Source organism: Pogona vitticeps, chromosome 4 (genome assembly GCF_051106095.1).
Source record: "Pogona vitticeps strain Pit_001003342236 chromosome 4, PviZW2.1, whole genome shotgun sequence".
In the NCBI taxonomy this organism is placed as follows: Eukaryota; Metazoa; Chordata; class Lepidosauria; order Squamata; family Agamidae; genus Pogona; species Pogona vitticeps.
In genome coordinates this window covers 191,999,110-192,014,089 of record NC_135786.1, presented here as the reverse complement: position 1 = coordinate 192,014,089, position 14,980 = coordinate 191,999,110, and the positions used below count along the sequence as shown (strand labels likewise).

Below are 14,980 nucleotides of genomic sequence, written 5' to 3'. Positions count from 1 at the left end.
CTGAATTCAATAAAAAGATAAAAACAATTAAAATACAATTCCCTAAAATACAATTATCGAGGATGTTGTTCAACAAGGAGCAACGAAAGATGATATTCTTGGATATCATGGCTAATGACCAAGAATCCACATTTTTCTGAGTGCCATCTGTCTGTTTTAGCTTATTTGTCTACCTTCTGCAAGAACCTTTTTAGAATTTCTCTGCATTCTCAAATGCAATTGTTCATAACTTTAGAGAGACTATGAATCTGCCCAGAGGGAATACTTGCAAACTTGCTTATGGGTGGGAGGGTCCATGAATAGAACTGTTCAGAAAAATATACTTAAAAAACTAAACCTTCAGCTACGCCATATAATGTCAAAGGAAAACACATAAGGATTTTGAGCTGTGAATTTGTTAGTGTATTTACTGTTGATTTCAACTTTGAACACCAGTGTTATGTTCCTTTTTTTTTTAAAGGCTAGGTCCGTATCACCAGTTACAACAGAAAAGTACAGTATTCCTAGGTTGGTTCCTGAACTTGACTAGCAATTCACCATGTTCAGAAGGACACAACCACCAGCTGAAAGATCCATATACAAGTTCATCTAATATATATTATTTACCCCTCAAGAACATTTTAGAACCCTAACTATACTCCAATTAAGGTAAAAGAAAAAATATTATTCAATCCTTTCATGCCACGGTGATACAAAGAGTAGCAATCATAACTGTTAGCAGTTGTGTGAACACTAAATCTTAGCACCCGAATAAGTTATTACAGGCAGAAAAGTCAGTGTATATTTTTCTATTCAATATGAAGAAATACAGTATTTCACTGTGGAGCTTAGAGGTTGGAAATTTGTACCTGAGAAGACCAGGCCTGCATATTCTTGGGGAAGTTTCACAGTAGCACAGTACTCTACACCTAAAAACCATGCAAAGGTTCGCCACAAGTCAGAACTGCCTTATTGTTATAAAATAATTCAGACTGGAGTAAATTAAATCATCATCCAGTAACATGATTCTAATGGAAAACACTCTTTCCTGAGACAACAGGGACCATAATTCTCCCATTATCCTGGAAGATATGTGTACTACAGAATATATTACTTTTCAGACAACCTCCACAAGACAGATGGAATGTCTGGACTTAAAGGAAGCCCCTTTAGAGTACCACAGGGAGCATTTAGGTTGGACACCTATGACTAATGGAAGAACTGGATGTAGCATCTTCTCTAAGAAAAGGTTTCATATACAGATGGGCAAGAAATTAATGACTTGTCCTGACCTCCGACTCCAGAATACTGTCTGAAGTTGTGTGTTGATACTGCAAGAATAGTAAGATGTGGTGCCTTATCCAGACTGTCCGAGAAGCTAATGTTTAGCTATCAATGGCAGTACACGCTTCTTCATATCTCTTTGTATTGGTCTGATAAGCTAACACAGGAGGCCCTTCTGGACAGGGCCTCTAGGATAGAGATCTATTTAATGAGTATGAAGTACCCAAAGATATCCCATGTTGGAGAATTGATGTTGGAATGGAAACAGAAGCTAATGGCAGGTCTACAAATCATATGATACCTAACCTAAATAGCCATGTGTATGTTTGTTATCATACCTCCTTGAAGCGACATTGTATGAATATCTGTCACCCTGGTAGCAGTCTACCATATTGAACAGAATTTGGAAGTTCAAAGCAAGACTAATTATACAACCATCAGAATCCAGATATAACACCGGATGCACATTTTGGAGCCAGTGTTGACAAGACAGCAAACCTTGTGAGAACTTTATGAGACTTATTAAATTACTTCTTACTGTTGAAAGATATACGGAACACACCAGACTTTATCTGGCTGTTCATATTCTACTGTTTCAGAAGCTCAGAGGAATTACAGCTACATCAACAGTCATGAATCTGGTAGACCCCTATATGCAGCCCACAAAGCAATCTTCCAATCAAATTGCTTCTCTTGTGTAGGCTGGGCAAAGCAGTTACAGAGATAACAGAACAGAGGCCTAGAACGTCCTGTGAGCACAGCACAGAGTAGCCCGTCTTCATCAGCTAACTGGAAATCTGGAGTGAGATAGGAAACAAAAGGGTACAGAAGCAAACACTGGCAGGACATTTGTTGGTAGAAATGTTCCAAAACCTGGCTTTATTGTCTGATTTATTTATTTATTTATTTATTTATTTATTTGATTTGTATCCCGCCCATCTGGTAAGTCGGTACCACTCTGAGCGGCTAACATAAAAATATACAGTTATAATAGCATAAATCCAAAAATATCAAAATATCAATTAACAAAACATAATAAGTCATAAATAATAAATAGAAAAAGAAGAGAAAAGTAATTTAAATTAAATTAGATGCTGGCAGGAGGGAAGGCCTTGACATAAAGCCATGTTTTTAATTGAGTTTTGAATGTACCCAGCGAAGGGGCCGCGCGAATCTCAGGAGGGAGACTGTTCCAAAGGCGAGGAGCCACCGCCGAGAAGGCCCGGTTTCTTGTCTTCTCTCTCCGGGCCTCCCTCGGCGTCAGGCTCCTCAGCCTCACCTCCTGGCTCGCGCGGGTGGTTCGGGTAGAACTTGGTGGGTGAAGGCGTTCCGCCAAGTATCGAGGTCCCAAACCGTTTAGGGCCTTATAAGTGAGCATTAAGACTTTGAAGTCGATACGGAAACAAATGGGCAGCCAGTGCAGTCTAGCCAGGATGGGAGAGATGTGATGATATTTTCTCCCTCCGGTGAGGAGTCTGGCTGCTGCATTCTGCACCATCTGAAGTTTCCGTATCAGCCTCAAAGGTAGCCCCACGTAGAGCGCGTTGCAGTGATCTAATCTTGAGATTACGAGTGCGTGTACTAAGGTAGTGAGGGCCCCCGTGTCGAGATAGGGCCGCAGCCGGGCAATCCGCCAGAGGTGGAAGTAGGTGGAGCGGACGACCGACGTCACCTGTGTTTCCATGGTGAGCGTCGGGTCCAAGTGTATGCCCAAGCTGCGGACCCCGCTCACCGGGGCCAAGGTCGCCCCCCCCAAAGGAGAGAGGGCCAACCAGGCCACCAACTACGGGGGGCCCCACCCTCAGGACTTCCGTCTTGTCCGGGTTCAGCCGCAGGCCATTTTCCTGCATCCATTCCAGTATAGTCTCCAGGCAGTGCTGGAGGGTCAGGACGGCATCACCTGCAGTTGGCAAAAAGGAGATGTAGAGCTGAGTGTCATCAGCGTACTGGTGACACATCGCTCCACACCTCCTGATGACCCCCGCTAGCGGCCTCATATAGATGTTAAATAGCATTGGGGAGATAATCGATCCCTGTGGAACCCCACAGTTGGAGCTCCACGGGGCCGAGACATTCTCCCCAAGCTGAACTCTCTGGGGGCGGTCCTCCAAGAAGGAGCGGAGCCAGGCTAATGCCAGGCCACCGATTCCCAGCTCGGAGAGCCTCCCCAGGAGGATACCGTGGTCGACGGTATCAAAGGCCGCCGAAATATCGAGGAGGACCAACAGAGACATTTTGCCCCTGTCCGCCTCCCTCAGCAGGTCATCATACAGGGCGACCAATGCCGTCTCTGTCCCGTGGCGCGGCCTGAAGCCCGACTGGAACGGATCCAGTGCATCTGTTTCATCTAAGAGTGCCTGAAGCTGGTCTGCCACCACCCTCTCCACCACTTTGCTCATGAAAGAAATATTGGCGACGGGCCTGTAATTGCCAATTTCGTCCGCCGCCAAACTAGGTTTCTTTCGTATGGGCCTAATGAGTGTCTCCTTGAGGGCAGATGGGAATCTGCCCTCAAGGAAAGACCCATTTATTATAGCTGTGGCCCATTCAGTTGTTTTCGGCCTGGCTGCTTTGATTAGCCAGGCCGGGCAAGGGTCCAAGGAGGAGGTGGTGGCCCGACAGCGGTCAGTAGTAGAATCTTTTCTTTCCCATAGTGAGTGGGAGGTGAGAAGGTTAAATATTGGTGGGACCCCCCATGAATATATCTGTGAAGATTCTCAGTCATCCAGGTGTGTTTATCACCTCATTAGGTTATCTGGAAGTTGAGTCATGGCAACCGGACTTCTTTCTTATTAGCAGCCAAAACTGTGCTCACGACCTGGGGTTCAAATCCCAGGTAGCCAGCTCAAGGTTGACTCAGCCTTCTATCCTTCCGAGGTCGGTAAAATGAGTACCCAGCTCGCTGGGGGAGCAGTGTGTAGCCTGCATAATTAAATTGTAAACCGCCCAGAGAGTGCTTGAAGTGCTATGGGGCGGTATATAAGCAGCATGCTTTGCTTTGCTTTTGCTTATTCATTCTGAGGAGAGATGGCAGGCGACCCCTATATCCTCCTACTAACTCTCCTCAGACTGAACAAGCTACAGTGGTGCCCTGCTTTACAATTACCCCGCATTACAATGAATCTGCTTCATGACGATGTTTTTATGGTCTAAATAGGGTTTTTTCGCTTTGCGATGATCGGTTCCCTGCTTCGGGAACCGATTCTTCGCAAAACGATGTTTTTTTAACAGCTGATTGGCGGGTTCAAAATGGCTGCCGGGTAATTAAAATGGCTCCCCGCTGTGTTTAGGTATGGATTCCTCACTATACAGGCACTAAAAATGGCCACCGTGTGGAAGATCTTCGCTGGACGGTGAGTTTTTAGCCCACTGGAACGCATTGAACGGTTTTCAATACGTTTCAATAGGCTTTTTCTTTTCACTTTACGATGTTTTCGCTTAACAGCGATTTTCCTGGAACGGATTATCGCCGTTAAGTGAGGCACCACTGTACTTGGATAAGTAGCAAAACATTTCAACCTAATAAGAAAGAAGTCCAGTTGCCATGACTCAACTTCCAGACTCCCATGAGTACTGAAATACACCGCCCTCATGCCCCTTGCTACGTGCACAAGAGGAAAAGTGAGGAAATACAAAGGGAAAAAAGTGGCAAATAGAAAATCTCTGGTGCCAATCTAAGGGTCAGGAGCAAGCAGGAGCCTTGCCTTCAGTTCGAATGCACAGCCTGAAATGGAAGGAGCATTCATTTCTGGAACAACGGTGTCAACTCCATTTTTGGCTTCGTCTCCTGGGTAGAAGATGACTCAAACCATTCCTCTGTGGATTCCTTCCTCTTGAATGAGAATTATTACTATGAGTCATAATGATGGATTCTTGCATACATGTGTACAGAGGCTCAACTTACGTTTGGATCACAAACTTCATATGAGAATGTACTCACAAGCCATGTGCTTATTAATCAAACATAACTTCAGCCAAAGAAACTGTATAGCTTCTTGTGTGACTTGTCAGATGTCAGTTCTTCCCAACCACTACCACTACTGCTTCAAGCAAGCAGATGCCACATGGATATTAAATGTAGATAACTGCTCAGAGTGGCCTTGGCTGCCAGATGGGCGGTATATAAATCGAATCAATCAATCAATCTCCTTCTCCTCAACTTGTAGCTACCATACCACTACTCTCTTTATGAAGTTTTCATTCAAGGGGAATAACTCCATGTCAAAATAAATAATTTAGCAGTTCATAAAAATAATGGTCTCTGCAGAATGTCTCTGAAATGCATTTGACTTTTCCGAAGCAAGATCACGAACATATCTTGCTTTTGCATTCCAAAAATATGGCCAGATTTGTCTTATAAACCATGACTATTGCTGGGACTTGTTGCAGCTGGATTTTGAAAGGGAGCATATTGAAACAAACAAATTTATACTTTATGCTTCCTATATAACATAATATTCTGCTCCCCCAGAGTCTCAAGGTACATATGTACTTTTAAAATTTCACTTATTTCTAACCCAGTGGCTTCCAACCTTTTCTGAGTTGTGCCCCCTTTTAATAGCCAAGTAACCTGTAATCTTCCACCAAGTTTGCATAAAAAGATGTTTTTAGTGTGGTAAAATCACCCCTTCTCAGAAAGCAGAGGAACCTCGTGGTGCAGTAGTTAAACTGCTGCATTGCAGCCAAAAGTCTGCTCATGATTGGGTTCAGTCTCAGTGGACTCAGGTAGCAGGCTCAAGGTTGACTCAGCCTTGCATCCTTCCAAGGTTGGTAAACTGAGGACCCAGCTTACTCGGGGTGTAGCCTGCATAATTAAATTGCAAACTGCCTAGAGGGAGCTTTAAGCACTATAGGACAGTATATAAGTAGAACACCTATTTCTTTCTCCCCTCATCCCACATGGCCTATTTCTCATACATACACCTACATATTAACTTTAATATCCTACTCTGAAAGGTCAGGGAAGAATTTATTCAACATCTATCCATAATGTCAGGACAACACTTTGAGCACTTGGTGAAGTGAACTGTACTCTGTGGCATCTTGTGACAAAATGAATTTGTCAGTCTTTAAGCAACAACTAAGATTCTGTTGTTTTACAAAAGCATTCTGTTGATTGTGTTAAGTCTGAAAAGGCAACACTACTATTCCTTTGGAAATGAGTAGCCACAGAGCCACTGAACATATAGAGCATCTAGCAATCTCTATGTACAGGGGATCCCCAACTTATACCAGCCCACTTTACAACTTCCCACTTTTACAACCATTCCAATATTAGATAATGCCCATCCTAGCATCCAAAAGTCACTTTTATGCCCACTGTGACTGATGTGACAAAATGACATTACCCAACACTGCAGCATGAGAGCAAAAGTGGGAAAACAAGGAAAATAGCACAGGTTGGAACGGAGTACTCAGCAAGCAAGCTAGAGGGATGAGGTAGGATGGAAAAGAGAGAGGAAAACAGAGGACAGAGAGCAGTGTTGGGAGAGAGGAGCTATGAGGGAGAAGTGAAAAGGCAGAGAAGGTTGGAAGGGAATGATGAGCAAGTCACAAATAGTAGAGGTGTCACTTATAAAGTATGATTTTTTTCCAAGAATCAACTCTCTATTTTTTTTAGAAGAATGGAAAAATACGGTTCAATTTACAACACTTAACTATATCACCATGAGGGGGATCTGCTGTATGTTCTCTAAAGTACAAGAGTTAAAGTGATAAATATTACCCTTTAAAAGTTATACAAACCTGGACCCAAAAAGCATACAATGTACTACAATAGATAATGTAATAACAAAAATAACATGTAGGCTAAAAATACACCACAAATTGTTCTATGGGGAATTATTCTGCACTGTAACTTACTTAAAGTAGGTTGAGGCTATTCTTAACTCCAAAAAAAAATTTCAATGGAAAAAATATGAACATGTTTTAGAAACACATATCATCTAAAGATATTTTTACTTACATAGTAACATCAGTCATATGACATTTTCAGGAGTGGTGAAAAGAAAAAAAGTGTAACTTTTTAAATTATTTTTTTATTAGCTAAAACTTAACAAAATAGCTAAGACGGAAATACAATAGAAGTAGATACATAATAACAATAGTTTACACACAAGAACATACAAAATATCTATATAGAAGTTTCTATAAACACTTCCAGATATTTAAAAAGTGAAACTGATAAATGATGGAAACGTTTGTTTTACTTCTTACATTGCTAATTTTAATAAATCAATTTCTTCAAAACCTTAGAAGTTTTTTGTAGGTTTCATTTTGTGCTTTGCTTTCTCCAACTACAACAGCAACTATGGATATTATTATTGTGAAAACAAGCTTAAAATTGAACCTAAAGCCTAAAATAGGACATTTTTCTAAAAAGCCTATCCCTACTGCAGGATCTCCTAAAATTCTACATCCTTAATCCTCTGCTCAGTGATTAATGTTTACATTTCCTTGAAATGAAGACAAGTAGTTTAGAGGCTGCAGGACAGGGTTGGGAACCACGACATATAAATCAATTCCATTCAGAGTGACTGCCGCTACATATGAAAACATTAGCAAAACAAATCAATCTTACGCTGGACAGACAGAATTTTTGGCATAGCTACTGCCATGTTCTATGACCTGTCAGCTCACTGAAACAAAAACAGGACATGGTACTGGCATTCATTTATTTCCATTTTGTAGCACTATAGCTTCTTTTTTGTAATTTATCCTCGTCTTGGTACCAAAACGGAGGAACTCCCTGTGGCAGCTTTGGGGTTGGCACCATTTCTTAGGCTAGACTATGTGGAGAGTGCCATGTTCAGAGATAAAGATGGTTTAGGATTGTATGGAATCCCAAATCACTCATTCCACACTATACGAGATCTCAGTGCAGGGGAGTAGCAACTATAAAATGGTAAGGATTTTTTTGTATGTTATTGCCTAAAATCTCTGGCAGGAAATTTCACTCTCTACCATGAGAGAAAGAGGCCTACTGTAGTCCTAAACAGCTACTTGACCCTGTGTTGAGAATGGTTCATCTAGAAATCTCAGTCTGTGAGGTATTCTGGTTTCTTCTTCTAATGAAAAAGGGTCATGGAGAAACTATTAGATGTAATCTACTTCAGACGTCACCTTGTTCAGGGACCAAGAAAACATTTGAAGCTTTTAATAAAAGACAAAACTGAACAATTGTGTACAAGCCTTGTCTTATAGAAATAGCTAGAATTGCCACAACAAACAGTAGGCTAAGACCAGGCAGATAAAAATCCTGATTTATCCACTTGAAATCACAAGCTGTCTTGTGGGGAGAAAGGTGGCATAGAAATGTTTTAAATAAATAAATAAGACAGACATCAGGCTCATGTTTGCTTTTTGGCTATAACATTAACATTGTTCTCTTGTTTCCCAAAACATTGTAATCATGAAGGCTGGAAACTTCTTTGGAGAAGGAACATCACCAGCACCTTTAAATAGAGAGATAGAAATAGCTCAAGGCCTGTATGGTCCTAAGCCCAATATATAAATAAAAATATTACTCTGTGGAAGTATTCTGAGGCTGAACAATGTAACATTTTACTTAATTGTGTAAACCCTTCTACTATTCTGGACAATATTTGGAAAGGCTATATAACATTATCAATATCAGCCAACAATCTTTTTCAGAAATCAATAAACCTTTGCTTTAAATAAATAAAACAAAGAAGATTTTTACTGTATACGTAGAGAACAACCATATGAAAGAATTTATTTTTGACGTGTCATCTCTATGATATAGCACATTAATGCCTGCAAGTCATGTTGGAACACACTGTCATTTTCTTGCTGGCTCAGTTTTAATGAAGAAACATTAAACAAAGCTTCCAGAGGAGATCATTCCACCATTGGGGTGCCACAGAGTAGAAGGTCCTGTCAAATGTCTACACATAATGGATTCCTCTCAGAGGCGAGATAGAGAGAAGGGCTTTCTGGTTTGCTTTGTCACTTACATCACCTGGTCACCAGCAAAAGGAGTGAACCAACATGTTCCCACAGCAGACACAATAGGAAAAAGGCTCATGTTATCACCCTCTGACTCAAGCGTTCTGAACTATGGAGTACATCTGGGCATTCAAAGGCAAAGATGTCTGAAAATGTATTCCTAAGCTTTGTATTTAGCACTTTGAGCCAATCCAAAAAAAAAATTTGGACCTGTAAATCCATAAAGCAATTTGACTTAATAGTTTATCAAATGTTTAAAAACATGATTGAACTAGTTGAGGCTCTTAAATATACCAGCATGAACAGATTTTTAAAAAGAAATTTGATTTATCTGCAATGCAAACAGTTCAAAATGTTATGTTTAATTTTGGGAGAAGCACAATAATCTGTTATCTTAAAAATAAAATGGGGAAAATAATTTCATCTTAATGTGGATATAATCTATTGATTGGACAAACTCATCCTATGATCCTTTGAGCTAATCCAAATCATTTAATCCCAAACATGTGAAAGACAATCACTGAAGTCCAAATACAGGAGACCCAAGGTATCCAAGACAAAAATAATGCTAAATGACACCATTTTCGTTATGGCCACATAGACTGCAATCCTGCTACATACTCACTAAGAAGTTATTTGAATGTACTTCTGCTGTTTCATAGCTCCTCCATCTTTCAGTTGCAAAGATCAACAAAATGTGTGGTCTTATCTCAAAAGTGCAGGACTGTAGAAAAAAACAGTATGCACTCCTGGCACTCCTCCTTAAAGTGCTAGAAGACTTTGAAGAGGACAGCAGGACTGTGCCACATGGAATTATTGGCTTGACATACTAGGACTAGCCAATCTCCATTTCTGGGTGCTTTCTAAGGGGACATCCTGTACCCATCAATTCTAGTTAGGGTGGAAACATTCTTATGTAAGATAAAGAAAAGGGCTGTGTCATTAAATAATTCAAGGTCAGGGATCATTTCTTGTGAAAATGAAGTTTTCCTCTCTAGAGGCTGAGATCCACCCATAAAGTATGTGCTAACAGAGAGTAATCCAATAAAAAGGCATTACCTTACTCAGAGGAGTACTGTACTATGTTTACTGGTCTCTCAAAGGAAAATAGTAAGGAAACAGGTAGCATCATCTTACATTTTAAAAAAATGCACCTAAACAGTTAAAATGAGCCCCACTGCTCTTGTTAACTGTCTGTTTTTCAGTTAACTTACTGATCACAAAAACTGATATGAAGTAATATGCAAGCCTTCTTTTGTATGTAAGACAAAAATAACCATCAAAGAGGAGTTGAGGAAAAAATATTTGTAGATGTTAAGATAAAATAATTGTTTTAAAAAACAACATATTTGCAAACTCATTTCATTTGTATACAGATATAGAAGACAATTCTGTAATATTCACTAAAAATAAGACAGATTCTTCTCATTCTGTCACTTACAAATGATGTATCTTGGGTTTGCTGTCATGATTTTTCATTCTAAACATTCCGTGTTAGTGTTATCTGCTACAACAGCAGCAAAAAGAAATGTTAACAATTTTCTGGAAAGTTCTAGAGCTTTTAGTTAGATATCCTTCAAATTAGAGCCTGGCAAACTGGGAGGGAAAGCCTGGTAAACTGCACATTCTCCTGCCCAGGAAACAAAGCATTTCTGTTTCCTGTCTAATGGCAAATATAGCCTGCTATGATATATATATATCGGGGTGAATCATAGATGGTGTTACCTTTCATACAAGAAGGTAAGTGGATTTTCATTTCAGGTTTCCAGGACAAGCGATGAACCTAGCTGAATCCAAATGTCACGGAAAAGGAGCTCAGTCCAAATTTCACACTAATCCAAAACAATATTTAATTAGTTAATGAGCAACAAGAAATGAATGCTGTACACAAATGGAAGGAGAATAGCATTCAAGCCCACAGACCATTCCGCACCTCAAAAATACCATCTAAACTTATTTTGGTTGTTGTGGGTTTTTCGGGCTTCTTGGCCGTGTTCTGAAGGTGGTTTTTCCTAACGTTTCGCCAGTCTCTGTGGCCGGCATCTTCAGAGGACAGCAAACAAGAGCACAGTTTGCTGTCCTCTGAAGATGCCGGCCACAGAGACTGGCGAAACGTTAGGAAAAACCACCTTCAGAACACGGCCAAGAAGCCCGAAAAACCCACAACAACCATTAGATCCCAGCTGTGAAAGCCTTCGCGAATACATTAAACTTACTTTGCTGTGCAATCCTATATATCACTGGTTCTTAACCTTGGGTTACTCAGGAGTTTTGGACTGCAACTCCCAGAAGCCTTCACCACCAACTGTGCTGGCTGGGGTTTCTGGGAGTTGCAGTTCAAAAACATCCGAGTAACAAAGGTTAAGAACCACTGCTATATAGACTACTGTATTCTGAAATGACACTAAATTCACTAGGACTCTTGAGTAACTTTATACAGAACCACAGTAGTATTCTTTCATGTCTATGTAGGCCACAGATTGCATGTGGCATATTGGTCCACTAGGCAGTCTCACTGTCAAAATCACTGTCACCAGACAAAACCAAATTTTCCTAAAGAACAAGGCACAGGGAACATGCACCTTGTTTAAAAGCACCATATCCCTGAAGCCTGTGAAAAGGCTGGCTGTGCTTTAAGACAAAGCACACAATTCCTATTAATCTTGTTTCGCACAGTACTCGTATTGCCATGCTCCCAAATTTCAGTGCCAAATCTGGTGGTGAGGCAGTGTGGGGTGCTGTGGTAAATGTGGTGAGAGAGTGTGGGCTGGGTTCTCAGGTGATCTGAAGTTTCAATTTCTGTATAGTAGACAAAAATTCTGCAATTAAAAAGGTACAAAAACTAAATGACAAACATTTCACATTTTGTTCCTGTGTAGACTGAGGGCATTATTTAGTTTCCAACTGATGCTTTTAACTGTGATTGCAACCAATTCGTATGCACACTTCTTCAGGAATTATATGAAACTCAGGATTGGAAATTATTTCAATAATTATCCTTTTCTTAAGATATTCCACTTTTTTCTTGAACCAATTGTTAAAGTTTGATCAGTGTAACTGAAGTACCAAGCATAAAGCAAGCTACAACCTATGCAAATCCTTTTGTGAGTAAATCCCACAAAACATAGGGCTAATTTCTATGTAAACTTGCACACAACTGCTTTGAAAGTAAAGCAGTATTACTACAAGAGTTGCATCATGGCTGTATAAAACACAGCCATGCACTGACCTTCTTTTGGAAGTCAATATAGGGAAAATAATACAGCATAATCCAAGCTGGCATCTTGCTATATCACAAATTGCTACTTTATGTGTTCAATTTCATATATAAGCTTCCATTTCAGTTGATCTTGGCATACTACAGAGAAACAAACCAACAGAGGTAATGACAATTTCATGGTGGCTGCTAAGAATGCACCATGGTGAAACATGATATACCACTTTTAGATCCCAGTTTTTGAATAATTCATGGATCTGTGTTTTGAAATTTTTAACCTGATCATTTTTTTCAGTTGGATATATTTAGAAAGATAAAGGAAATGAGTTACACAAAATAATAGTGGGCTGGATCCACGATCTGCCTTCTGAGGACAGAAAGACTTCATTCACAGAAGTTGTCAGTTTGGGAGGATTCCCTGCCCAACACATTGCCATTCCTCCAATTCTACAAGGATTCCCACTCTTCCGAGTAGCATTTTGAGAGGAGTGGATTGGCTGCCATGTCTAGCGACTCTGCTTTTGCCAGCCCAATTACATTTACCTATATCTGCATCTAACTCATCACAATGAAGCACACTGCACTCATCATATAGTTCCAGTTAGTGTACTAGAAGCAACAGTTAAAACTGCGATCACTCCACATTCTATTTAAACAAACATCAGAGAGAAAGAAATGAAGCAAAACCCTATTGCCCTATAAAACAAGACATGCTTTGATAAAAGAATCCTGCACTGGAAATTGAGTTAGGTCAGGGCTTCTATTCTCAGAATATCTGCAGTTCCTCACATGTTTCTCACATGTCATATCTGCAGTTAATCACATGTAAAATTGAGCTTTTATTCTACATTGAACAGCAAGCTAGTTCTATAATAAGTAGTTATGGGAACATTTTCAACTAGGTCTTTAGAAATGAACCCCCTAGTTTTATTCTGATTATGAAAAAATCCACCTTCCCATTGTGACTGGGCAATGCTGTCTGTCTATAAAGTTGATTGGTTAATCACTGAGAGCAGTTGCATTCAACATAACAGTTTAGTTTTTTGCAACAGATTGATTAATACAATAAAATAGGTTTATCAGCTTAGAAGCCAACACAGGAGGTTCTTCACTCTAGGTAATCATCACACAATGATAAGAACTAAAATTATCAGTTTTCATGCTTTAGTGAAACAAAGTATCTTAATGGATCTTTTCTAAGATAAAACTATTAAGGATGACACAGCTGTACTGAGAAATTTTAGAATTCTGTGTCTCAATTTTCAATGGGTACTGGATCCAGAATACGTTGCATTAAGGCATAATCATTAATAGCCCTTCAAAAATGGTGTGCTTCTGAAGCAGAACAAATCAGAATGTATTTCTTATTCTATGGATTCCACCAGAAAATTGTACACTTTACTCTTTAAAACATTATAGTGACCTTACCTACTCAAGAAAAGAGAAGCCTGTGGCTTAGTTACTTTTGACTGGCTGCTGGCAATCAGTAATACTATTCCCAAGCAATATTCAAAGGCTAGCTAACAGTCAGCTGAGCAAACATACTCTGTTTTGCTCCACTTCTGCTTTTCACTAAAAACTACACCTTAATCAAACATTTTTATAACGGTTTTGGGACAGTTTCATTTCCTGTAGCTTGCTTCATGGCATGAATTTAAAAAGAAACAACAAAAAGCACTGTGATTTGATGGGGGAGGGGTTGGGAAAGAAGAATATTAACTTAAAGAAAACATGTCTGGCTTCCTCCTCCCCCCATCCTCCCCTTTTTACACAGCACAGCAGAGAACAGCCCTCCAAAACTAGTTGCATTCTCAGCTACACTGTTATCATTACTGAACAATGCAAATAATCATGACGAGCTTATCTGTGAGAACACACTGAGAAGCAAGTTAATGCAATAAATAAATAAATACTGTACATAAATCAATACATAAAGGGTGAGGGGAGAGAAAGAAGCCTGCTGCCTAAGAGACATGTCAAGCCACTATTAAAAACGCATAGAACAGTGACAAAGAAAATAGCCACCCTCCTCCTCGAAGCAAGCAGCACAATGAAAATGCATCACACTAAAAAAGGAGCCAGGAAGGTCAGCGTCTCCTATTAGACGGCAGAGTCAAAACACAGAGAGGAGGTGCAGTATGGTTTTCGAGACTGGTTCACAGCCCATCTCGTTTCCAAAACCCGAGATCTGAAGAAGGAAATTTTTAGTATATTTCTGACACCTTGACCTCTGCTGTCAAGCTTTCCGCCAATCAGAGTGTGCAGTTCTTACAAAGCTCCATCAATCTGGTGGTTTAACATCACAGGCTGCAGTTTAATCTAGAGGGTTCCATTTTCCCTTCCGCACACCAAGGCGGTGCACCAATACAACCATCACAAGACCCGTTCTTCTCGCATATCCCCCTCCTCTCTCTCTCGTTACCGCCAAATGACTTCTTTACGAAGATAAAAATTTAAACAGCCATCCGACAATGGCATCGACAGCATTATGACCATCATGGTTGCTGCTACTATTGTTATTACAGATTTTTA

The 14,980-nt window shown here is 40.1% G+C and overlaps 1 protein-coding gene across 7 annotated transcripts in view; it reads right to left on the bottom strand.

The window, feature by feature from the left end:
- Positions 1-14,980, bottom strand: part of MAPRE2 (microtubule associated protein RP/EB family member 2) — a 111,934-nt gene that overhangs the window by 41,463 nt on the left and 55,491 nt on the right. Inside the window, exons 1-2 of one of the 7 annotated variants that reach the window (XM_072998914.2) lie at positions 12,461-12,589; positions 10,957-11,063 (exon numbers count right to left, since the gene is read on the bottom strand). The exons of the other annotated variants lie outside the window; for them this stretch is intronic. The gene's annotated coding sequence lies outside the window, so the exon portion shown is untranslated. Of the gene's footprint in view, positions 1-10,956; positions 11,064-12,460; positions 12,590-14,980 lie in introns of those variants that run through there. 7 annotated transcript variants of the gene reach the window in all.